At 40.8% G+C, this 27491-nt stretch overlaps 1 protein-coding gene across 2 annotated transcripts in view; it reads left to right on the plus strand.

Moving 5' to 3' along the window:
* LOC122817093 (cadherin-like protein 26) overlaps nucleotides 1-27491 on the plus strand; it is a 630240-nt gene that overhangs the window by 143030 nt on the left and 459719 nt on the right. The window lies entirely within an intron of this gene.

Below are 27491 nucleotides of genomic sequence, written 5' to 3' on the forward strand. Positions count from 1 at the left end.
TAGAAAGGTCTGGGTTTAAAGTGAATTTCAGCTAAAGTTTTAAGGTAACTTATAATGCTCAAAAGGGGATACACAGGGTGTTCTACAGCTAGCTATGAAGTGTTAATGAAATCTACTGTACAAGGAGGAATATGAATGTATTTGTGGCTGTATTTCACTTGTACCTACAAAAAAAAAAAACTGAAGTGTCATATTATTTACCATATTTTCTACATGGTATGAAGACATACCTAGAAGGAGAAGTGACACTGAAGGTGATCCAAGAATGTCTACCCAAGGAGCCAACATAAACAGTGTGGATACAAAGGGGCTGTCATTGCAAATGCAAAGTGCAAAGGAGCCATGTACACTATAAGGGATCAGACATACCTGTTTCCATGGTTACAGGACAAGATGAAGCAAAGGGAAAAGGCATATTTATTGATAAGCTGTAGGTCTTCAGCAAGTATTATACTTGGGTAGCTTATGCAACAAGAATGAAAGAAAGCATAGACTGGTTCATAATTATGGAGAAGGAAAGGAATAGTGGAATGATGGGGACTGAAGTTTAGAAGTCAGTAAGAAAGGAGGGACAGAAATACAAGCTGAAATTAGAAATGTTTCTTAAATCCAAGGGACTGTTTAAAAGAATAGCTATCAGTACAGAAAAATACAATTTTTGCTCTAAAGGATGAAGCTAAATGTATACCAAGATATACAGATTATGTGACAATGTGTGACATATTGGTTAGCATTAAGGTAGGTAGAATGAGACCTCTTATAAGCATTAAGCAGTTTCTTTCTCTTGTTCTATAATTTATTTATACAAGTATTCTACCACAGGAATTAAATTTCTCATATTTTTTGTGGGATATGGACTACCTTATCAATACAAATACTTAAGTGAGAGTACAAGTCAGATGCATAGGTAACATTAGCATAGGAGGATTACAGAAGAAGTTAAGTCATTAAGTAACTGAAGACATGTTTAAACAAACACAGCTGATTATCCATATTTTGATCAAAGATGGCTTAATAAAAGACTCACAACTTTATATAAAATGAGTCATTAAAAATCCAAAGACAGAATCACATTACTAAGATTAACAGAGAAAAAAGTCACCAGCTGTATGTATTCTAGTGTCATAATGTCCTATGTATTCTAGTGTCAGAGTATAAAAAAGGTGCAACATAGTCTTTAATGCTTATCAACTAGGTATTTAACGGTCAGTGTCAGCTATTTTTACAATATCACTAAGGTCTTGTCTTATTGCACTTTTTACTTTTCATTGAACTGCGGGAAAATAAAATAAATCTATACTACGAATGTTCATGTCAGTTAACAGCTTGGCATTACAACATCATATTAGTCCACAGTCCCCTATGGTTAAATGGTACAAGAACTAACTTCCATTTATCAGAAGCTTCACTCCCAGTGTTGCTGGAAATGTGCTACAGTAATTTTCTTTCAGAATGTGAAAGTGTCAAGCCTGTTTCTCCAGACACATTTGTCACATCTGCTGTACATTGCCACGTAAAATTAAGCTCTGCACATTCTTACAAGGTGCCCATAAAACTGTGCAACTTAACTTGTCTACACCCTTGCAGCCAACCCACTAGCCTGCAGTCTCTTACAAAGTGAAATCATTAACAGCACTGTAGATCTGTCCATGTTAACATTTAGAGAAAAAGTGTGTACTTAAACCATGACAGCACTTCTCTCTCAGTCTTGCATGACATTCTATAATTAGTCTTCTCTGTTTTCCTTTGACAGGCTACTGAATGCTGGTGGTGGTGGGAGATGGGGGGATCTGTTTGATTCACTAGACTACATGATTCAGAAGAAGTATAAATCTTCAGGGAACCCACATATAAACTCTTAGTGCTACAACAGTGTTGTGCAAAGATTGTGATTTAGCTCCAAAATCCAACAAAAATAAGCATTTAAATTAACAAACCAACACTACATATATTGATGATAATAATGGAGCCAATTAATGCTAACAACTTACATGATGATCCTTCCTCTTCACAGCTGTGTTAGAATAAGGTTACTTTTTCACATGGGAACAAGCTACTCAAAGAGTGATTTGGCATTTGATAATAGAATGCACTGATTCTGTAGAAAACAAACAGAGATGCATTGTATCCTCCCAAATTTCTTTCATCATATACCTGCTTCATATCATCCTTTGTGAAATTTATTTATTTATTATGTATTTATTTTATTTATTTCCATTTGTTTACTGGGAGAGTCCGACTGGACTAGAGCTGGCCTGTTTTCAGCAGAGGCCCAGGGAGAAAAGCTCCATAGATACAATGTTGTCCTAGTACAAAAGACAATTTGAGGAATACATATAGTGCATGATATAAAAAACTTAAAATACGTAAAATCTACAATATAAAATGCATACAATACAGTAGAGAGTCAATTATCCAAACTAACTGGGACCAAGGTTAGTTCGGATAATCAAACTGTTTGGATAATCAAACATACATTGAATAAGATAAAAAACTTCTAAAATCTTGTTGTTTCTGCACTCAGGGAGTACACTTTTCAAACATTCAGCAAGTCCAGTGGACAAGAAAGGATATTTTTCACACACAAGTAGGCTACAAGTTCAAAAAACATGCAGAAGCGAATACATATAACATTTGCATATTCAGACTATGATTTTTCCTACCCAAAAACTTTGGAAGACTGGGTTCGCATAATTGACATTTCGGATAATTGAGATTAGGATAATCATCATTCGGATAATCGACTCTCTACTGTACATGTGTAGAAATACAAGAAATAGTATAATACATAAAATATGCAATAGAAAATGCATACAGTACATGTGTAGAATATGGGTCTATATTACATTATCGATGAACGCTCACATGAGCGAAAACGCTGAAAATTAAACTTCTTACAGCCCCCCACACCCCCTGCTAACATATATTTCAACTCCAAGGTCACACTACAGTGAGGAAAGGGCAAATATCCCACTCCTCACTGTACCACGACCCCACAAACACCATTTTGATTTTCAGCATTTTTGCTCATGTGAGCGTTTGCTGAAATGAACTTTTGATAATGTAATATAGACCCTAGAATATCTGGGTTAAAAAAAATTTGTTTTGGTGTAGTGAAATTTAATAAACTTTTGGGATCAACGGAAAGAAAGAAAAAGCTAAGAGTGAGAAATGGTATTGACAAGCAAAGAAAGATTGACACTGGCAGCTCAGAGGGAGAAGGAGAAAGGGGAAGGAGAAACTAGATATAGAAAAGGGAAGAGAGCAGGTGAAAGGGGAGAGCTAGTGACATGTATACATAATTATTAATCAGGTCCAATGCAGGAGCAGAGCCAAGTGTTCTTGAGGTGTTCGCATAGTAGTTGTTTAAATTTACAAGAATTGTTAATGTTCAGTATAGGTTGAGGTATATCATCCCAAACTTTGGCAACTTTGTGTGTGTATAGGGGATCCCTGTAATTGTTATTTGACTTGCTGACCTTCAAAAGCAAGTTGTTAGAAGACCTTAAAGTTCTGCTGCTAGAATAAGCCTGAACTAGTTTGCTAATAGATGGACAGTTATCAGGGTGAAACACACTAGAATGAGTTAGTACTAGTTGGTTATAGGTTAATAGATTGGGAAGTTCCAACCAGTTGAGTTGTTGTAGCATAGTGCATTGATATGGGTTCTTGCAGGTTGGTTGGAGATGACTCTGGCTACTTTATAGTAACAAGATTCTAGTTTGGTTAAGTCGCATTTTCTTTAGAAACTCATGTATTCTGTTTCAGAAAAGAAACAGATTATCGGAAAGTGGGTGGGGTTGTGGATGGTGCGAGGGGTGTGGCTTTGGTCTGGTTTTAACTACAACGAAAGGTGGCAACCCAAAGAGTGTAAGAGGGTAGACAGAGGGTGAATTCTGCTGATGGTATATCTAGTGGAATCAGTTAGGAAGGGCTTTAATCTATACAGGGAGCCAAGTTTGATGTGCACTTTCTTGATATCTAGGGCTAAATGTTTATCAAATTTAAGGTCCTTGTCTATGGTGACTCCTAGTAGCTTTGTAGAATCAACTGGCTCAATGCAGGTATTGTTAGATGAATAAATGGTGAATGAAGTAGGGTCTATAGATTTTTTGCTGTGCTCAGTATACAAGTGGCTGCTTTTTATTGCATCAAAATAATGCTCCCATGTTCTTTTTTTTTAATTCAGGTAATTGGAAAATGCATAAAACGTACATTTTTGTACTGTTAAAAGTACACAGTACAGCAAGTATCTGTTCACAAAGAAACAAATGAAAATGTAAGGGTACAGTTTAATACAGAGACATGAAATAGTTTCTGGACATATAGTACCACATAAAGTTACTAAAATATTTAGTCCTCAAAATGTAGATATTTATAGCATGTTGTATTTTTGTATCTCTTACAAAATGGTACTGAACAATCAAGCATATAGCAAACAGATGGCATTATTACAGCACTTATACATAAAACAATAGTAAACTTTTGTTAGGGAAGATAACACCCACACTCAGTTTTTGTGCATTTATTTACCAAGGTTTGTCAGTAAAAAAACATAATAAGTATGACTTAATGTGCAATATTCTGCTAGCCACACATACTTTAAAAATCACATAATACAAGAAAATACAAAAATATAAAATATAACTCAGGCACTTAAGCATATATCTAGAAATATCTATTAACTTGTTTAAGGACCTTACAACGTTATGTACATAAGTGCATAAATAACATAGCAGCACTTTGAAAGACATTAATAATAGACATATGAAAACATTCCAGTACACATAGTCAATCCATTCATCCATTTTTTCTAACTCTGTCTTCATAAAAGTCATAGCAATTTGAAGCCAAGCAGGGCATAATAGAACCTATGCCCAGAAATGTTCCCAAATGTATCCCAATAGATCCCCTGGAATTTCCACATAAACTGAGAGCTATAATCTCCAACGTGTCCTGGGACTGTGCCAGAAGAGCCTCTTGGTGGGCCAAGCCTGGGGCACCTGCTGTAGGCGATACCCATCTAGATGACCAAACTATCTTATCTGGATCTGCTGCACCCAGAAGAGAAACAGCTTTACTCAGGTATTATTCAAGTTTATCAAACAGAGATCATTAGTTCATAGGTTCATAGGTAAGTACTAGGCTATCTGCCTGAGGGCATCTGTAAGCCTAGCCAGAATGTGTTGGCTTTTGCCGCCCCCTTAGATTAGTTCCCTGTGCCTCTGTCCAGCAGAGCCATTAGTTCCCTGTGCCTCTGTGCAGCAGAGCCACTGCAGTGATCCCCGGGGTAAATTTTCTGTTTCCCATCCACTCGTCAAGGTTTCTGTTGAAGAGTGTTAATGAGGGGCTCTGCCTAATGTAGATTGGAATCCTGTTCCAAATCATGGGGAGTCTCTGGGACATGAATCTATCCCCCCAGAACATCCTATTTCTCATTGTGATGAGGTTTAGATCCCTAGAGCATGTGGCTCTTGGGGATTTGTTTTTTTTAGGTGGAGCATGTCCAATTCTGGGTTGGACATGGCCTTGTATGTCAGGCAGAGATCACCACTGAGTAAGTGGTGTGCAACTGAGTACAGCTGGAGTTTCTTCAGTCGGGCTGCATAAGGCATCTGTTTGAGGCCAGTAATCCTCTTGGTGAGGTACTTATGTGGTGTTTCCAGCTGTTGCAGGTGTCTTATAAGGTACATCCCATATGGGGCATTGTACTCTATGATGGGTCTGATGAGTGATGAATAGAGGGGCACAATAACCTCTTTTGTTCTAGTTGCGAACCCTTTTGTGATTAGGTGGGCCACATAGAAGGATTTTCTAACCACCTTGGCAATATGATTATCAAAGGAGAGATTACTATCTACTTGGGTCCCCAGATCCTTTATTACATTTTCTGTATTTAGGGGACTACCATGTATGTGGTAGTTCGCGGGTACTTTGTTTTTTCCAAAGGGGCTGACTATGCACTTTTTGGCGTTTAGATTGAGGCCATGATTTTGACAGCAGGTATCCGTCTGAGTGAGACCCTTCTGGAGGATGTCTGTATCAGCTGGAGAGTCAGTTATGGCCCCTAGTTTGCAGTCATCTGTGAACTTGGTCAGCCATAGTCCTCCTGTGCTTTCCTGTACCTCTGAGAAGTATATACCGAACAGGAAGGGTCCCATGACTGAGCCCTGGGGGACGCCACTTGTAACTGGTTTAGACTCGGACCTAGAGCCTGCAACTCTCATAATGTGGATTCTATCTGTGAACCAATTGGCAACCCATCTCATGACATAGGGGTTTATGTTCAGGCTGGTGAGCTTGTCTATAATACTGGAATGGGGAATGGTGTCGAAAGCCTTTGTGAGGTCTAGGTAGGCTGTGTTGACCTCCTTTCCCTCGTCTAATGCCATGGTTAACAGTCTCAAAGAAGCCCACCAGGTTTAGGGGGCATGATCTGCCCTTAACAAAGCCAAGCTGGGTAGGGTTCAATGTTTGGAGGTTCCCAATGTCTCTGTTAACGAGTTCCGTTATGATGCACTCCATAGCCTTGCAGACCAGGCTAGTCAGGCTTATAGGACGATAGTTCCCGGGGTCTGTTGTGGCTCCACCTTTGTGGAGCAGGATAACTGTTGCTGTGCGCCACTCTATGGGTACGTAGCCTGTAGAGATGCTGAGTTTGAACAGTGTGTTTAGGTGAGAGGTTAGTTCATTTTGGAGCTCGTGTAAGACACAGCCTGGGACACCATCCGGTCCCATTGAAGCTGTGTTTTCAGTTTTGGATAGGGCTGTTTTAACCTGTGTGTCAGTGATTGCCAGGGCTCTACATTCGTCTGGTATGGCTATGGGCCCTTTAGGAGGTGAGTGGGGGGGTGAAGTTTGCACTAAACCTGTCTGTCAGAATGTTGGCAATATCAGTCGATTCAGTGTATTTTGTGCCATTCTGCACTAACTCAGAGCAGATCTGAGAGTTTCTACGTAGGATGTTCTTCATGTTTCACTGTTGCAGTCATCACATTGGGGTTATCTGCTTGCAGTAGCCCTCAGTCAGCCTGATTATCAAAGTCTTGGGTCCTGCGTCGGTTGCTGTCTCACCTTCCATGACGTCAGGTAGTCAGGGGTATAAAGCATGCAGCCAATGTCATCACATCAGTCTTTCTTGCCGTGTGGTGCCCGAAGCAGGAGCAGTTCGCAAGTGCCGGTCGGACGACTCCTGAAATTTTCATTTTTGAGTTTCAGAACCGAAGTCTTCAATTAAAGCTAAGTACCCTGTTTTGGAAACTTTCTTGCTCTAAACTGATGTCAGTAAAAGTCAATAATTGTATTTCTTGTGGAAAGCAAATACCTCATAAAGTTTTTTATTCATAGTGTATTCCTTGCCTAGGCGCTGACCACGATGTACCTCGCTGTTGGTTTTGTTCCTTATTTAAGCAACAAACTATTCGTCTTTGGTATATTTACACTATATATATATATATATATATATATATATATATATATATATTTATATATGCGGTATATTTTGGCACTCGGTTCAATTATCAAGATATGTCTTCAGTAAGCCATCTGACTACTGACATTCCGAAAAAACACAAAGATAAAGGCAGATACAGGCCGCCTAGGTCCAAAGCTGCCGACGATGCTTCTCCTAAGCCAGTCGCCAGTTCGCCGGTACTCAGTGAGGTGCTTTTGCAGCCCCGATACCAGTTACTTCAGATTTGCAGGCCTCTACTGAGACCCATTCGGAGTCCGGTATGCTGTGAGATGCTTCAACTGTGGAACCTGCGGATGTCTCTACCTTGGATGGGTCAGGAGTCACTGTGCAGGCACCGGCTTCTGAGGGTGTATTCAGGCCTACTGACTTAAATATTAAACCGCCATCTTCTTCTTCAAGGCCTAAAACTCGAACAATGCCTAGAAAACTGATGCCCAGACCACATGGTCAGGCCTCTATGCCTAAAAAACAAATGATAAGAATGGCTGAAGACCTTATTACTTTAATCAGGGGAAGCCAACCTTCCCCCTCTAAGAGACCTAGGACTGAATTTGCTTATGCTACTTCTGACCAAGATTCTGAAATTTCTGTTTCCGCTGATGACCAGGATTTACCCTTATCCACCTATGAGGATTCTGATGCAGAGGACTCTTTTCCCTCTGCCCCCCCCCCCCCAGAGGATTTCTCTTTTGGTGAAACCTTGCATACTCTTATGGAGCATTTTTGTTGGGAAAGTCAGGATTACTCTGATTCTAAAAAGAGGCTTAGGGATTTCTTACTCCTGCCCAAACACAGGCCTTTAGTTATCCCTCCTGCACTAGACATTGTTGATGATGCCTTTTCGGAATCTAGCTTGGCCCCTGACTCTTTACCTCCTGCTCCCAGAAAACCTGATAGATATTACAGGGTTCCTGTCTCTCACAAGTTCCTTTTTAAACATCCTACTGCAGATCCTGAGACCATTTCACAGGGACCCAAGGGCATTAAGGCTGCTACTGCCAAAAAATCCTACCCCCTCTGATAGAGACTCCAGGGCGCTGGATAGATGGGGTAAGAAGGTATACACTTCTGCAACCTTGGTCATTAAGGCCTTAAACTGCCAGTTTCAAATGTTAAAGTATCAGCAGCATAGTAGTGGATTGCTTAAACAGAAAATGATGTTGATTCCTGACTGTGCTGAAAATAAGGATTTACAGGATTTAATGCTTTCTGCTGAACAGGTTGGAAAACATATTTTGCAATGTGGTTTTGATTCACTAGAGGCATCTTGCAGGGCTGCTGTCACTGGGTCTGTACTTAGAAGGCATGCATGGCTTAAGGAGCAATCTTTGCCAGATCATGTTAAAGCTAAATTGCTGGATGTTCCCTTAAATCAGGACTGCCTGTTTGGCAACAAAGCAGAAGTAGTTCTTAAAAAGATGGAGGGAAAAAAAAAAGATTTCCTGAAAGTACAGCCTCCAAGATTTAGTAGGCATTGGCCCTCTAAGAATTGGTCCTTTCCTGCCTCTTCCATGCCTTCTCAGTCCAAACCCAGAACCAGCAGAACACTCACGCTTCAGTCCCAGGGTACGCACAGGACTAAGCAGTGGGTGGCTCCCACTTCCAAATCAGGGAGTAGTAAGAATCCCCCCTATGGTAGACTGTCTCAATGACTTAACTTTAAAACTTCCAAGCACTTCTCAACTGACTGCTCCTTTAGGGGGAAAGATTGCTCTGCAGGCAAAAAAGTGGGAACTCATTACCCAGAACAAATGGGTTTTAAATATAGTTTCCCAAGGATACAGATTTCACTTCCACACATTACCAACCCCAAACGGTTGGCCAGATCTACCCCAAATCAGTGGGCAGAGGCTCAAAAGCAAGTACTCTCTCTCTTAAGCATGAAGGCTATTTAAACTGTACCAGAAGAGGAAAAGGGACAAGGTTTCTACTCAAGACTTTTCCTGGTACTCAGAAAAGACAACTCATGGCATCCTGTCCTGGACCTTAAATTCAAGATGCAAACTCTACACCAGTTGCTCCCTGTGCTAGGCAAAGATGCCAGACCGGCAACACTGGATTTAAAGGAAGCCTATCTGCACATCCCAATCAGGGAATCTTGCAGAAGATACCTACACTTCAAAGCAGGCTACATGCACTATCAGTTCTCTGCACTGCCCTTTGGCTTATCTACTGCGCCCAGGATATTCACAAAGTGCCTAGCTCCAGTCATTGCATTTTGCAGGCAAAGAAATATTCAAATATGCCCATACCTGGATGATTGTCTAATTCAGGCAGAAAGCCAGGACATACTTTTGAATCATCTGGCATTTGTACAAAAGGTGCTAACTTGTCTGGGGTACACCATAAATGAAAAGAAATCACATCTGGTTCCCCGTCAACAAATTATATTCCCAGGAGCAAGCTTGAACACAACTTCCCAGATGGCTTTCCTCATGCCAGAGAAACAAATTCATTTGACAACTTACTTCAAACTAATGGCCACAAAATCGCTGCTCTCTTCATGGCAAATACTACAAGCCTTGAGGTTCATGGCCTCCTGCATTCTACTAATTCCATATGCAAGACTGCATATGAGGAAACTACAATGGTATTTAAAAGGCCTATGGTGTCAACATTCTCAGGATCTAGAAGCAATGATTCCTATCATGCCTTGCCTACGGTTAGAGTTCCTTTGGTGAGCAGAGGCCTGCCACCAAAACAAGGGACTATCATTCATTCTACCCCTTGCCGCCCAAAGCCTAACAACAGATGCATCAGACTATGCATGGGGGGGGCTCACCTGGCAGGGAAGTGCATTCAGGGCAAATGGAACTCAAGTCAAATGCACCTGCATGTCAAGCAAAAACGAATTGTAGCTATACAGAATGCTCTGACAGCTTTCAAGGACCACACTCTTCCAGGAAAATTAATGGTAAAGACGGGCAACACCACTGTTATGTGGTACATAAACAAGCCGGGGGGTACCCATTCTTACCCTCTCTACAGACTAGCCATGGCTCTGTGGAACACAGCCTTGCGCTACCATGTGCATCTGCAGGCTCAATTCCTGCCAGGAAAACTAAATACACTGACAGACGAGCTAAGCAGATATCTCATGGACCCACATGAGTGGAAACTGGAACCAAAGACTTTCAACATGTTGATAAACAAATGGGGAGCCCAGATATAGACCTGTTTGCCTCCCCCCAGAACTACCAATTGGACAAATTCTGCACAAGGACTCCCCACAAACAAGCTTGGAAAGTGGATGCTCTGTCGTTCAGCTGGAAAAATCTATCAGTTTATGCCTTTCCTCCTCTGCCTCTCCTCCCCAAAGTACTACTAAAGATCAAACAGGACAAACCAAGGATGATACTGATTACACCAGACTGGCCACGCCAACACTGGTATGCCCTCTTGCGCAGTGTGTCACTGCTGGCTCCATGGCACCTGCCTCAAACCCCTACCCTGCTGTCACAGCAGGAGAGCCAGATTCTGCACCCTCAGCTTCAAACCCTGAACCTGGTAGCTTGGGTAATTACCTAATCTCTCCGTTACCATCCCTCGGTATTGTTGGATGTCATTTTGGAGGCAAGGAGGCCTAGTACTGGAAAAATCTTATGCTGAAAAATGGAAAAGATACTGTGCCTGGAACCAAACTCAAGGGATGGCCACAGCAGCACCCAATTTACCTCAGATTCTTCAATACTTAACTGAGATGCTTCACAAATGCCTTTCTTTTTCCTCTATCAAAATTCATGCCTCAGCCATTTCAGCTCATTACAACACAGAACCACCCCTCTTCTCTCATCCACTGCTCAATCAGTTCCTCAGAGGGACCAAAAACTTAAGACCACCCAGGACAGCCCCAACTCCAGCCTGGGACCTTAACTTTGTATTGGAAAAACACACTCTTCCTCCTTTTGAGCCAGCTGCAAGTGCAGAATTAAAATTCCTTTCTTGGAAAACAGCCTTCCTTTTAGCAATCACTTCAGCAAGAAGGGTATCTGAATTACAGCCCCTTATGGCACTGTAGCCTTTTTTTTCTAATCCACAGAACAAATGGGAATGGATACTGCACTCCTTAGATATGCACAGACAACTTAGATTTTACTTGGACAGGACTAAACCTCAAAGGAAATCTGAACAACTGCTGGTGGCATTTGCTGCAGGGGCAGAGGGGAAGGCTATTTCAAAGCAAACCATTTCTAAATGGATAGGCCATTGCATTCATTTCTGCTATAAGCACCATGGAAAACCTATCCCACAGGGGATTAGACCCCAATCAACCAGGGCTGCATCTACCTCTACAGCCTTTCTCAGAGGTGTCCCTACCAGGGACATTCTAGAAGCTGCTACCTGGAGTTCTGTACATACTTTCACCAAGCATTACCATTTGCCCATTTTCTCTAAATCCAGAGCTGGCTTTGCCACTGCAGTCTTGCAGGGCCTTATAGCTGGTCCTAATGCTATCTACATTCTCCTCCCATCCTTAGCTTTGGGAATCTACTCAAATGTGATGACTGCAACAGTGAAACACAAAGAACATAGTACAGCTGTGTACACTTACCATAAATGTAGATGTTCGAGTGTATTCACTGTTGCAGTCCTGGTTACCCTCCCTCCAGCCACCTGACTTCTTTTGGCTATATCTCTACTCTCCTTTACTATGCTTAAAAGGTTTTTGGTGTATTTACTTTTTTGTTGGAGGTATAACTTATATATATATATATATATATATATATATATATATATATATATATATATATATAATTGCTTCCCATTAGGGGGGCAACTGACATCTGGGGCAAGAAAAACTGATGTAATGGCGTTGGCTGCATGCTTTATACCCCTGACTATCTGACGTCATGGAAGATGAGACAGCAAACGATGCAGGACCCAAGACTTTGATAATATAATCCAAATGTGATGACTGCAACAGTGAATACACTCAAACATCTACATTTATCTACATTTATGGTAGGTGTACACAACTGTACTTCCCTGACATAGCTAAAGAACTCTTTGTTGTTATCTTTGGAGTCCTTGGCAATTTTTCTTTTGAAGCTAGCCTTGAATGATTTTATGAGGGATCGTAGTTTCTTGCTGACACTGATCAGGGATGTCTTTCCTTCTTGGGATTTTACTCTTTTCTGCACTAGTTTCCTCCTTCTATTGTATAGCTTATTTATGGCAGGGGTCCACCAGACTGGTTTCCTTTTCTTGGAGGTGTGAGTCTTGGTTTTGCTTGGGATAGCAGGATCCATGCATTCATGCAGATGCTCATAGAGTGCCTTTGTAAGGGATTAAGCAGCTTGGACAGCATTGCCCTTTAGCATGGGGGCTGTGAACCTTTCCACCTCAGTCTTAAGTAATGTGAAGTTTGCTTTTGAAAAGTTTTTCACGGTGGTTTCCTTGATTGGGGGTGGGGGTGGAATGTGGATATCAAGAGTGATTAGTCTGTGGTCTGATCTAACCAGCGAGGGGTTGGCCTCCAGTGTAGAACACTTGTCGCTCATGTTGGTGATGACCAGGTCCAATATGTTGTCACCTCTGGTGGGGGTGTTGACCAGTTGATCCAGGGCATTCGAGTTTATAAATTCTAGGAAGCATTGGGCAAGGGAGTTAGTACTTTAGTAGTTCTCCCAGTTAATGTTTGGGTAAGTGAAATCACCCAATATTAGGGCATTTGGTAGGACCTTCATATTTTCCAGTGTCTCCATAAATGCGGAATGGGGGTCCTGGGTCATGGTGGGTGATCTGTAGCAAGCTACAATTTGAATTGCAGTGTTTCCCATTGTTAGTTGCACATGGATGATCTCTGAGGCATTGTGCTGTGCCACTAACCTGGAGGTATGGGTATATTTGATGAATATGGATACACCCCCACCTTTTGTGTTTCGGTCCAGGTTCTGTGGCCGAAAAGTATGGTATGAGTTATAGCCTGGTAGTGCTAGGGTACTCTCTGGAGCCTTAAGCCAGGTTTCTGTTACTGCACAGATATCTATGTTCTCCATACTGAGGAGTGTCTTGAGTGCATGCATTTTGAGGTTTAGACTTTTGGCGTTGAGTAGCATTACCCTCAGTTTTTGGTTACTTGTGCTATTTACGGTGGTGGGTTTGTCTTTTGAGCCTTGCCTCAAAAAGGCACTATGGGGGTGGCAAAAGCCTTGGCCAGTATTCGAAAGCCTAAGGGTGACAGGTGCAAGCCATATCTTGTGAAGCAATGTGGCTTGTCGAGCATGTCATCCCAGGTGGACAGATACTGGATCCCCTTTGAATGACACCAGAAACTTAGCCAATTGTTGAAATTGATCATTTTTTCTTTATACTGTGGCATCATTCTTGGTAAGGGTAGGATGCTACTCAGGGCCAGGGTCATACCAGCCTGGGCTATGTGATCAGAGAGCTCTTCCATGTCTCTTTTCATGTAGTCCAGGGAAGTACGTCTCGGGTCCTTCACACCAACATGGACAATAAGAGTCGTATTTGTACTTGTTCTAGAACGACTTGAGTGCTTGTGTTATGTGGGGGATCCTGGCGCCTGACAGGCAGCTAATAGTAACCTTCTCCTTGTTCAACCTAGTGAGTGGGACGTCTGTGTGCCTGACTATAGAGTCACCTATTACTAGTGTGTTGGGTATGTTATTTTGCCTTAAGGACTGTGATTGTGTGGCACACTGATTATGTAAAGTATGTGTTTCATGGTTTGTGATGGGGTGTGGAGGTTGCTTGGGTGTCTGCTATGGCGGTCTCTGTTGCTTTTGCAGATTTTTATTTAGAGCCTCTAAGTATGTTTTTGTGTATTTATGTGTGTTATTTGTTGGTGTTGGTTTAGTAGGTCTATGTGAGACTGGTGGTGTGTTGCAATTATTTTTCTTCTCCTCTTGACGGTCAGTTCCAGTCTTGGGTTGAGAGAGCTTTGCCTCCAGTTTGGCTGTATAATTGCATCTCTTGCATATATTAGTGTTTGCTGGCAGGAGGAGAGGATTGTCTGTGTACATGAGGCAGTTGTAACATTGCCTCAAAATGTCCAGATTCACCATTTGGACGGGAGAGTGCAGATGAATCCCCTGGCCCAATCTCATTTGTATCACTATACCAATGTGGTCACACTTTGGTCACTTTCCAAAGCTCATGATGATGGTCAAGAATGGAGGTATAAAATGACTGATAAACTGACTGATTGTATCTATGATTATGAGCAATGACTCAGCTCTCACTTTACCACTGCAGTCTGCTACATTGCTTTCTGGCAATTTGTTGATATCTCCCCTCCAACCCTGTGATAAGGTATCTAATCATCTGGACAGTTCTTGGGTTACTACCATGGCAGACAACCACCACCCTTTGGAAACACTTTTTTTAGCACTGTCTCAGCTGTTGAGATCTTGAATAGAGTCCCTTCAGACTCTACTTCCTTGACCTCCTGCACTGTAAGGGGGATGCTGTTCCAGATGTAAAGGATGAAGTCATCTGATGCAGAAGGAAATGCTAGGCATTCTTAAGACACCCTAGATAAAGATATTAGTTTTCTGTCTAGCCACTGGTCATTTCAGAGAAACACTACCAAGTAATTATCATTTAGAAGCTTAGCATGTCTCACTTGTCCTTTGTATCCAAATTTGTGGCCTTAAGTCTATTGACAGGGCTACAAACTTACTCCTTAGTCTTTCTCACAGAGTAGTCTGTTCCACTGGCACATAGAGATCATTCCATTGCTATGACCCAGGCAACCTAAGTTCGATTAGCATCTTGGGTAAGGAATTGGGGGATGGGAGATTGAGGGGTATGCTATAAACCATAGTGTGACAGACAATAGCAGTGTACTCCGAAAGACACTTCAGTCTTTCTATACAGCTAAGTAATGAATCATCCTGCATAACAGTACATTTTTACTACCCATAAAATACTGTCTGAAGTAAAACAATGGCACTAGGTACATCATCAAATAATCTTTCCTGCATGATGATTTACACTTATCACTGCCTTGTCATTACAGTTATAATGACAGACTCAAACTTAAAATCAGTTTATCAATATCACCATCATTGTCAACCCCTTTTTTCCCAGTCTCTGCATGGTGATGGGGTGTCATATCAACTGTTGCCATCTCTGTCCATTCGATGTCACTGTCCTGCCTTCCTTGAACATCATTGCTGGCTGTTGCCGGTCTTCTCTCATACAATCCATCCATCTCTTTAGTGGATATTCTCTTCCTTCTTTCTGTCTGTCTCAAATCTTCTTCAGCACATTGTCTTCTGCTTTTCTGCACATGTGCCCAGACCACCGTAATCTGTTCTCTTTGACCTTCTCTACAATTGGAACTACTTTGGCTTCTACTCTGACTTCCTCATTTCTTTATCTGTCCCACAGTGTGCACCCTACCAACTAGCTTCCTCAATTGCTCTGCCTTTATGCCCAGGTTTCTGTACCATACAGTAGTACTGGGTGCACCACTGTTTTGTACCCCTTATTTTTCAGTTTCTGTGACATTCTTCTCTCATACACTACTCCTAACACTCTGACAGTTGGTTGCAGCCCCTCTGATTCTAGATTTGACCTCCTCTTTCAGACTTCCCCTCCCAGATACTTGAAGTTGATAACCTGTTCAGCTATTTCCCTTCTATCTCATTTCTCAGTTTCTTTTGATTTGCCTCATTTGCTGCCATTACAACTGTCTTATCTGTACTCAATTTCATCCTATCTGCATTCAGTTTTGCATTCCATTCACCTATCCTTTGCTGAATTTCTTGCTCAGAGTCTGCCTGTAATGTCACATCATCTGCATACAGCAACTTTGTTGATATGTCCTCTCCAACCTGTTTTCTAATATTGTCTTCCACCTGAATGAACAGCAGTGGGTTCAGAGCTGAACCCTCATACACACCCACTCCCACTCCCACTGATAACCCCATTCTGAGACTGAGCACTGTTCATACTTGAGTCATTGGGTCCTTGTACATAGTCTGCACTAATTCTGTCAGTGTTCCTGGGACTTCAGACTGCCAAAGACCTGACCAAATCAGCTTTCTGAGACCTTGTCAGATGCTTTCTCCAAATCTAGGAATACCAAGTTGGACTCTTTCCCCATCTCTAGCTTTTTCTCAGCTATCTGTCACTCTGCAAACATTAGGTCAGTTGTGCTGTATCCTGATCTGAATCTGAACCGCTCATCTCCCATCTTATCTTCTGTTACTCTGCATATATATTTATCAAAACAAAACCTCTGCAGAAATTTCATGCAGTACCTGTGTACTCTGTATTCTGTAGGAGTTTAATACCTGTGTACCCTGTATTCTGTAGGAGTTTAAAACCTGTGTACTCTGTATTGTGTACTGCCCACAGTTGTGGAAGTCCCCTTTTTTTCTTGTACACCAGCACTAGTATGCTTTTTCTCCAGCTGTCTGAGATATGTCTCTCTCCATACTGCTATGAGTACCCTCAGGAGACATTTCTCCCGTATGTCACACAACATCTTGATTATATCTGCTGTGACCTCATCTAAATCTGCTGCTTTCCCTGAATTATTTTCCTTAGTGCTGTTCTTGCTTATTCTAAGATGGGCTCCTCCTCTTTTTTCATCATAGGCTGTATCTGGGGCAGTACAGCTTCTGTGGGTTTTTTCTTTCAGAAACTGCTGAAAGTACACCTTCCATTTGATTTACTGTGTGCTGGTGAGCAGGGTTGCTGAAATCACTTACAAAGGGTGTCTGTCTTCTTTATCTTTCTGTCTTTGCCTTGCAACCTGGTAGAAGTTCTTAGTGCCACTTACTGAGTCACTTTCCAGAAGCTGGAAGAGTGCCTCTGATGCCTTGTTTTTTGTTATTGCAATGCTTTTTTGTTAGCCAACCAGCAGTCCTTCTTAGACTGGTCAGTCTTTTCTGTCTCCCATTTTTTCCTGCCCTCCTCCTTTCTTTTGATGACTTCCTGAACTTCTGAATTCCACCACTTGATTTCCTTATGTACCTTATTTCCATACCTTGCTTGGCCACATGCCTGTTCTGTAGTCCTCACACTTGCTGTTTTGAGGCACTGCCATTTTTCTTGAACTCTACCTATTTTCTCTTTTATTCTGCAGGTGCTAGAGCCCTTGAATAATTCCTTGAACTCTTGTGGTTCCTCTCCAGTCAATTTCAGGTCTTCGGTTTAGCCTCTGTTGACCTTAGAGCCTTCTCTGACCATTGCATGTAGGTTATTGTGGCAACCAATGTAATAATAATAACAACACTTGTTATTGAATTCCCTTCTATTGTAGGATTAAGAATGACTCCAGACTAACAAATCTCTATATGTTTTGGGATATTGTCTAGTGATCCTGGGCATGCCTTCGTTAAAGGTTGGGCGTCGAGCTGGCAACTCTGCCCCGTGAAAATCTACTGCCAATCATTAGCGGACCGGAGTTCCGCTGTGGCGACCCCTAACCGGGAAAAGCCGAAAGACAACAAGTTTTGTGATCCTGTCAAGTTATGAGAATGCTTTTGTAATGCTGTATCCCTTCAATCTTTAGTCTATATCTTGATAATAGCTGATTGTAAGCAAACATTGAATCAGCCTGTAAGGCTGATATTTGCCATAAGATTATACAACCTAATGATTATTATAGAGGACGGGGTTTGTATGGAGCTAACATTTGACTGCTGTGCTCAGGTAAGTAAAGATCACCAGATTAAATTATCTGTTGTATTCAGCTTATTAGCTAGGTACATAGTGGCCAACTAAGCAGATTTCACTTCATGTGTAACTAACATGATTGTTTTTCTGTAACATTAAATGAACAGTTAAATATCCTGTGTTCCTGTTGATTCACTGACAGCAGTTTCAGCAGAAAAAACACTACAATTTCTTGATTGTATTTCTAGGAAAGCTTAAACTGTAAGTGCAAATATTTTTAATTTAATTAATCGGGTTTAATTATTTATTATATTCTTAGAACTCCTTGATACTTAACTAATTTATAAACATACTGATTTTGTCTAATATATGCAAACCTAGCCAAAAGCAATGGACACTTCACTTAAAGTACTGCTAGGACTAATCCCTGCAGTACATTTCTCTGTTTAGCCAGATTTCTGAACACCTAAGCAAAGCCATTTTGATAATGTACATGCATGTGTATAGAATTCTCAGTTTGGATTTACCAAAGTGTTTATCATTTGAATAATTCAAGAAGTTCATATGAGCAGCAATTTATTTGGATATGTTAATTTATTGTACTGAACTGCTTGACTTATTTTTTATTGTATTTGTTAACCATTTTAGTCTAGCTGGCCAGGTACACTTTTTAACTGAGTCTTCAACAATAACAATAAAAAATATAGTTAACATTAAAAATTAAGTTCCATCTACAATATAAGAAGTAGAGAGGTACAATTTGCAACAATATAAAGGTGCACAGTCTTATGTGCAGCATACAAAGTAGAGAAATACAGGGTCAGTTACAAGTTTTTGCATGCTAGATGCTGTCCATATACACTTGGCCATTGCCAAGCTTGAATAGGAAAGTGCTAGAACACCCACTGACTCGATATCATGTAACTCCTTAGCTCCCATATCTCTACCAGAACCCTAACTCTAACCCTGAAACTCCCTTCTCACTTCCTAAACCTAAAACTTCATTCCTGCTTCCTAACCTTAAAACCCTCCTCCTGCTCCCTAAACCTAAAATCCCCTCCCACTCCCTAAACTTAACCCCCTACTTCCTAAATGTAAACTTACCTTCCCCACTAGTGTCCTAATTCACACACCCACCCTGTCCCATTCTGTCAGCTTGGCTGCTGCACTTATTTCTTTAGAAAGTGAATGATGCATTTGGATAAGTTATAACAGCTGCTTGCCTGAACCCATATTCAAGTCTGAGCATGAGCAGCAGCCTACCTGTGCATGAGCAGCAGCCTACCTGTGCATGAGTAGCAGCCTACCTGAGCATGAGGAGCAGCCTACCTGAGCATGAGCAGCAGCCTACCTGAGCGTGAGCAGCAGCCTACCTGTGCATTAGCAGCAGCCTTCCTGTGCATGAGCAGCAGCTTTCTGTGCATGAGCAGCAGCTTACCTGAGCATGAGCAGCAGCCTACCTGAGCATGAGCAGCAGCCTACATGTGCATGAGCAGCAGCCTACAGTGCATGAGGAGCAGCCTACAGAGCATGAGGAGCAGCCTACAGTGCATGAGGAGCAGCCTACAGAGCATGAGCAGCAGCCTACCTGAGCATGAGCAGCAGCCTACCTGAGCATGAGCAGCAGCCTACCTGAGCATGAGCAGCAGCCTACCTGTGCTTGTGTCGCTGGCTGTAAACAGTGGTTTGTGAGTGCTTGCAGAACACCCAAAGTATAATCTGTATGCAATTTGTGGGTTAATGGTTTTACAAGAAGTATGTGCAACATAATACACCTGTACACAGGTGCGGCAAGATGTAGCACTGCCTGAGAAAGAAGGAAGAATAAAAAGATATAGCAAGACCAGGGTGCCTGGAAAACCTCTAGGGAGGAAGAGAGGAAGAGAAGGAGAAAACAGAGAATATGAGGATGGTAAGGGTGTAAGCTAAGGGAGAAAAAGTAAGGAGAAAAGGGAAGTAGGATGGAGATAGAAGGAAACTGTATCAGTGGTAAAAGTAAAGAAACCAAGAAAGATAATTGTGTACAAGTCAGAAGCTACCTTTGAAATATGAGAATGTTATTTGACATAGTGACAGCCATATCTACAGGTGAGTTTTTTTTTTTTTTTGCTTTCTTAGGAAAATTTAGTTGCAGTTGTTAGTTCAGGATTTCCATAATTTAGTGACATATGCAAAATAAAGGAAGTCACCAAAGTGAATGCTGGATTTGGTGATTGCAAGGTGGTTTAAATCCTGGGATCTGAAATCTCTTTTAGGGATACATCATGCTATTAAGTTAGGGAATTAGTTAACATTGTAGTGTGCAGTTTTCAAATGGGTATTGTTCAAGGGTCTACTTTATTTCTAGCTATTGTTACTACAGAGATGCATCCTGTTGGGAAGATTAGTGGCAAATTTTGTTATTCTGTTATAATGCTGGATTTGGTGATTGCAAGGTGGTTTAAATCCTGGGATCTGAAATCTCTTTTAGGGATACATCATGCTATTAAGTTAGGGAATTAGTTAACATTGTAGTGTGCAGTTTTCAAATGGGTATTGTTCAAGGGTCTACTTTATTTCTAGCTATTGTTACTACAGTGATGCATCCTGTTGGGAAGATTAGTGGCAAATTTTGCTATTCTGTTATAACATTTTTGTTTTCCCTTTATTCATTGACTGCATGCAGATATTAAGAGACTAGGCAGGTAAAAGTAGTACTTTCTGAGTGAGGAGCAGCATAATTTGATAAAGCATGCCTAGTTTTCATTAGTTTTGGAGATATTCCAGATAGTTCAAATAAATATTCTTTTTGTAACTTAACATTTGTTTTTATGGGAGTTCTCTGCCCATGGGCTAAGTGATTTAAAAATAAACAATAAAGCTCAGGAACATTGCTATCATACTGAGTTACTTTGTAAAGTAATATATTTAAGCAATAACCCACAGCTGGGTGTGGGTAATGCTGGATTTACCCACGGTTGATGTGGTTTGGTCTCAAGGGCGAAGCCTGAGTGACCAAACCAAGCCAGCGGTGGGCAAATCCAGCTTTGCCCACACCCAGCCGTGGGTTATTGCTATTACACAATGACATTATTTAAGAAAAAAAACGTACTTTTCTTAAATAATATCTTTGTGTAATGCCTCTGTGCTGCCCTTCCGTGGTTTTCTGGTATCCTGGGGCTTTTTCTGATGTACTGCGCATGTGTATGGGACTTGGGTTCCCATGGTTACGCAGTACATCAGCGCTATGCAGAGGTAGCAATGGAGAAAAGGAAGATCCCCGTTGCCTTTTTTTTTTAAAATTGAAAATACAAAATGAAATCGGGAGACTTTTTATGTTCGGGAAAATAAAAGGATAATCCGGTAAATTTCTTTAATTTTTGCAGAATGCACCTGATTATCCTCTTATTTTTGTCTGCGCCATCTCCCTTGTTTGTTTCAGGTCTTATGTTTTCTTGAGGCAAAAAAGAAAGAAAAGTAAAAAAGAAAATAGGAGATATACTAATGGGAAAAGTCCAGGCAACCGGACCTTTCTCTGTTAGTATATTCTCGGATTTTCAGTGGGCACGCTGGGTGGGCTGGCCAGTCAGCGTGTTCATTTTTGAATATTTATGGCCAGTCATAAGAATAATACAGTGTGTATTAAGGTGACAGTACATTTTCTCGGTACATTCTCCTTCTTTGTCTTACATGCACTACAGATCAGAAATCATCCAACGTATCTAAATTATGTTACTACCTTAAAATTTTGTGGGGGAAATCTAAAGTATATGGCTACTCAGTATGACTATAATATTGTTTTGAATGTGTTTTCTATTCTAATGCATCCTTGGTCACAGTTTCTCTTGTCTTAACTCCTATTCAGTGAATGAATGAAAACATTTGATTAATTTATGTAGTCCTTTATTGTATCTGCATTTCTGAATAAGTATATGTAATTCTAAACAAAAATAGCTTTGCATTGTCTAAGCATATGTGTTCAGTTTCATTTCATTTGCCCCATACATTGTCATGAGGTACCATCTCATGGGATATTAAATGCATTTAGATGGCAGTGTTTAAGCCTGTATATTAAAAAGAACAGTTTATTTCAGAATAAATAACATAAATAATTTCTTAGCTAGCTCCATCTTTTTCTTGGTGTCCATTTGTCTTCTGATAACTTCCTTGACTTCTGTTTTCCTGACAAAGGTTTCCTTAGTCAGCACTGTGGTATAGGGAGATAAAGCCCTGACTATGGCTCAGGTGACCTGGATTCAATTAGTGACACAGGTGTATCAGGCATTGGCATGAGAGATTGGTATACCCTTCCCAAGTGGTTGGGCAGACTTCTGGGCAGTACCCATGTCTAATATCTGTTTGAGGCCGGGAACATGGAGAGGAGCATTGTCCAAAGTGGGTAAAAAGATAGTGCCAATGACTAAGCTACTGCACAGACAGAGTGATGTACCAGCACATCCTCATTGCATGCCTGAACCTCAGATGCTACAGGCAAGTATATGGGTGAATGGAAAGCTAGTGTATATATAGTAACCCCCCCCAGATGATATCAATGTGACACAGTCCCAACATACCTTGATCTTCTTGTTAGCTCTGACACTAATCAGAGTTAGGCTGGCAGAGACCAGGATTGGTAAGTAGACCTGAAAAACAAGGAGAAGCACTTGGGTCCTCTAATGGTCAGCTGTGTTGGACACCATCAAGCCATTTGCCAGAGAGATGTCTAGAATGGTCTCCCCTTCTTTATTCCTTTTGCAACATCTGTGAGGACCCAGGAAGTCCTCATATCCTGTTTCTGTCTGTCCCAATATAACCGTTCAGATATCTCATTAGCAATAATAGCTCATGTCATCCTGCTTTATCAAATAGGTCCTGCAACTGTTGCCTGAATGCGATCTTTTCCTCACCATCACAGCATGCTGTGGGGCAGAGGCTGAGATTATGAATACTGCCTTGTCTTTACACTGGAGTGCAATCGATATGAGTGTATCACTAATTCTGATGACATCCCTCACTATCTTCAGAAGATTCTCTTTCACCACAATTCTCACATCATTTCTAGTTTGTCCTCCCCTGAGTAGTAGGCTGTGGATCCGTAGCTAAGTGGCTTTGTTGCATTCCCCTTCCACTTTATCTCCTGATTATGCAGGGTGAACAGTCTCTTCTTTACCATCATGTTGTCCACTTCCAAGCTGCATCTCCTTAAGTGAAACTATATTCAGTATAGCAATGCTTCGTTCATGTTTGACAGGTTGATTGCTTTTATGACCTGTTTTCTGTTGACAGGGCTATCCCAGGTAACCTAGGCTGGGCAACTGTACAACAGAAGGCCAATAACTAAAATGGCTTTTGGGCTTTTATGGTGGGCACATACTGGCCAACAGAGGCACATAGGTTCCACCTACTTTAGCATTGGTGCCTTGGGTAGGCCAGAGCAGATTGGGTCCTGAAACCACTTATCACTGGCAAATACCCATACCTATTTCTGGTGAAATTAGTGAAAGTAAAAATTATTAAATATTTTTTTAATTAAATATCAGTATGTGTGTGAAATATCTTGTGACACCTGTACCTTTCACTGCATGTTTTTCTTATTTATTTAGAATTCACTAGTTCTTACAGAATATCTGCCAGTTAGTGTCTGCAGTAAAACTTCTTTTGAACACATTACTGAGAAACTTTGCCTTAAGACTGAAACACATCTACTCACCTTGCCCCTTTTATTTATGTATATATTTACAGTTCACTTCATTTAATTATATCATATAGCTTCGAAAAATCAGCTCCCAACTTCAGTCAACTAGAATAAAGGAACATTATAATTGTAAAGATTTATAAAATGCCTCTTCAAGAAAAAAAAAAGTATTTTAATTCATACATCTAGCATGCCTGAGGCTTAAAATCCTGAGTAATGGAAAAATAGATTTTAAACATCCTAAGGTATAAAAAACATTTCTGGAATTTTTCATTTAAGAAAAACTCCTTTCAGTTAACTGCCTCAGGCAGTACAATAAACGACTGGGCAGGTGTGATGTGAGTTTATGAATACCAGGGAAGAAACGTGGTCATTATAGCTCACTAAAGAAAAATGTAAACATTTCTTACTTTGAGCTGTACTCATTTTGTGTATTGTTCACTTCACTTTTCTTGTACTAACTTCCTTATTCATTTCTGCGTGAACCCCACCTATTTTTAATAGGGAATGGTGTTTTGCCCTGATGTCATTAAGAGCGCTACTTCAAAGACAAGTGATGCAGGTTCCAGAAGTAGATAAAATGCCATTTCCCCACAGATACCGCCTTTCTCCCATAATTTCTTCTCCTTCTATGACTTTTTATCATACGTGTTTGTGTACGTGTGCAGTTACTGACTTCTGGGAATTTATGGTCATTCTTTTCATTCAGATCAATGCTGCTCAGTTTTATTTTAGAAGAATTTCGACAACTAAAGATAGCAAGTAAAAGCTAAAATATAGATGGCAAATTTCTGTTAAATATGTAGCATTTAAACATAAAGACAGCTAAGTCAGAGACTTCAAATTTCAGTTAAAAACATTTAAGTGCACCACTAGGAATGTATTATTTCAACCTGGGTATTTCACTTTCTGAAAGTCCAGCATAAAGCGCATCCCATATAAATTTGCTTAAGAAATTTGATCACCATTAAATGATAATTAATATTATCTGAGTATTCATTAAATGTTAATGAAACCCTGGCCAACATTTCCATTTATAAAGTCTCGTGACACTTAGTCTGGCACATTGATGTGGCACAGAGCTAATATCACATAGGCAGACAACTCAATATTACTAAATAGCCATGAATATAACATTTAGGCACAAATAGAGCAAGGAGGAAGATAGCCACACAGGAAGGAGGTAGGCCTGGACAGGATGAAACGTCATAAAAGAAGCAAGCAGATATAGCTAAAAACTCACAAATAAATGGTAATGTGTGAGCTGATGCCATATGGTGTTAAACATGTGAGAAAATTAATGAAAGAAATACCAGACAGTACAAAGTAGTGCTCATGTTGGCAGGGTGCCAGTGCATGCACTGAGAAAAGAGCATTATAGTAAGTGGTAAAGAACAGCAGTTAAATGGTACCCAGCAAGACAGATGCCTTAATGAATCACTGAAAGGGGAAGAATGGAATATGTTAGGCAAGCGATCACGGGGCGAGAAAAGGCCTAACAATACAAACCTTTAAGCGTTAACGTAAATGTTCTTGCCACCTTTTCAAGTACATAATAGTGGTCACCTCGCAAATTAAGCAGGGCCATACATGGTAACCCTGGTGTAAATTTGTGCCTACTCATCCAGTCATCAAGACTAGCCTTGAAGGTAGCCAAAGCAGTAGTTTGCGTGGCCTGTACTGATAACTTATTCCATAAGCAAAGAATATGTTAAATTAGCCACATATTCCCACCAGTGAGTCTTGTTTATTTGTTGGTGTAGGTTTAGGTCCTTATTGCGAGTGTTTGTAGAGCCATGATTTGGCAAAGAAATTGGAAACCACATAGGACTGGGGTCTTTTATTGTTCTAAAGGTGAGGCATGGGTCACCTCTCAGCATCCTGTAAGCTACTGAGTATAAGGATATAAGGACAGGTGTGCTAATCATTCAGGATAGTTGTAGGACTTAAAACCTTTAATTTTTTTGGTTAGAAATCTTTGGGACATTTCAAGCTGAGCAATAAACTGGAACTTGTTTTTACGTTCATAGATATTTACTAGGCTAATGATCACAAGGGCCTTTTTAGCCCTAGCCATGCATCCCAAATCTTTGACAAGTTCTAGTACCCTCGGTAAGTGGAACCAGGAGCTTGGGAGATAAAGCAGTTTTAAGCAAGGGCCTGGGAGAGGAACCATTTACAGGCTGTGTCCATAGAGTGTTTTGGTATATTGGTAAGCTAGAAGGTCTTTAATACCTGTGCTTGAAACATTTGTATGTATGTATGTATGTATCTGCCAAACCAGGGATGAATGTTCCCCATCAAACTGTCCACGTTACATTTGAATTGGGCTAGGGAGGAACTCTGCTTCACATGGATGGGGAGCCTGTTCCAGAGAAGGGGTAGTCTCTAGGATACATAGCTGCCTCTCCAGCAAGACCTATTTATAGGTTTAAGTCTTTAGAATGGGTAATTCTGGTGCTGTTTGTTTTGCAGATGTGCAGATAGCCCATCAGGGCAAGGTCTTGACAATGCCTTGTATGCCTGGCATAGATCTCCCCTCAACAGCCTGTAGGAGAGACAATACATGGATAGGGCCTTGAGGAAGTCTGCATAACATGTTACTTATGCCCTGTATTCTTTCAGTACATACCAACTGTGGCATTGTATTCAATGTTTGGTCTGATATGGGTAGAGTACAGTGGCAGGATGATTTTTTTGGATCTTGAAGATATTCACTTAGAAATCTACTGAGACAGATAGAAAGATTTTCTAATTTGGTGCAAACATGAGAAAGAGTTATCCACATAAGTACCTTGGTCTCATGATCATATCTGTCTGAAAAGGAGCATCATTTATATCATAAGAAATGGGAGCAGCAAAATGCTACAATGCTGCACTTTTTTCATTTAGTTTGAGACCAGTTTTGGCACATCATGTATGTGTTCATTCTAGCTCCTACTAGAGCTGTTTTATATTTGTGAATGAGCAGATAACAGTGCCCAGTTTGCAGTTATCAGCAAACATGGTAAACCACACTTCTGAGATATTTGCTTGGATGTCTGCAAAATAAATGTCAAACTGGAGAGGGCCCAGAACTCATCCCTGTGGCACCCCACTAGTTACAATGTTAATTTCACAGAGGGCCCAGAACTGATCCCTGTGCCACCCCCCACTAGTTACAATGTTACATTCAGAGAGGGGATCAGCAAGTTTCATAACATGCAATCTTTTGGAAAGGCAATTTGTAATCCAGCAGACAGTGTATGGGTTTACATTAAGCTTGTTTATTTTTCAAAAATACTGTAATTGAGGAGACTATCGAAAGCCTATTCAGTTTGAGATAAGTAGTGTGCAAAGTATGAACACTCCCCATATCCACTGTGACCTTTTCAAATAAGCTTACTTGGTTTAGGAAACAGGATATGTCCTTTACAAAACCAAACTGCTTGAAATCTAGATCATTTAGGTTGCAAATGTCTGCATAAACATACATGGCTTGGTGGATGGTACAGGAAAGCAGGAACAACGGTATATGAAGCCGAGAAAAAGAAGCAGGAACACAGTAAGGTAAAGAAAGTCGGAGGTGAAGGTGGGATATTTTCTGTGAGTAGGGGGCACATTTTATTTATACAAAGAGAAAAGGGAAGAGGTGAGGAAAGGGGTGAATGGGACAATGGGGAGGGATAGAGGGGAGGGTGAGCAGTGGATACAAACAAACACACATGCAAGACACACAGACAGACAGGGCAACTGCGAGCACCCTAG

This window comes from Protopterus annectens, chromosome 12.part0, assembly GCF_019279795.1.
Source record: "Protopterus annectens isolate FY-2018-M chromosome 12.part0, PAN1.0, whole genome shotgun sequence".
Taxonomy (NCBI): Eukaryota; Metazoa; Chordata; order Ceratodontiformes; family Protopteridae; genus Protopterus; species Protopterus annectens.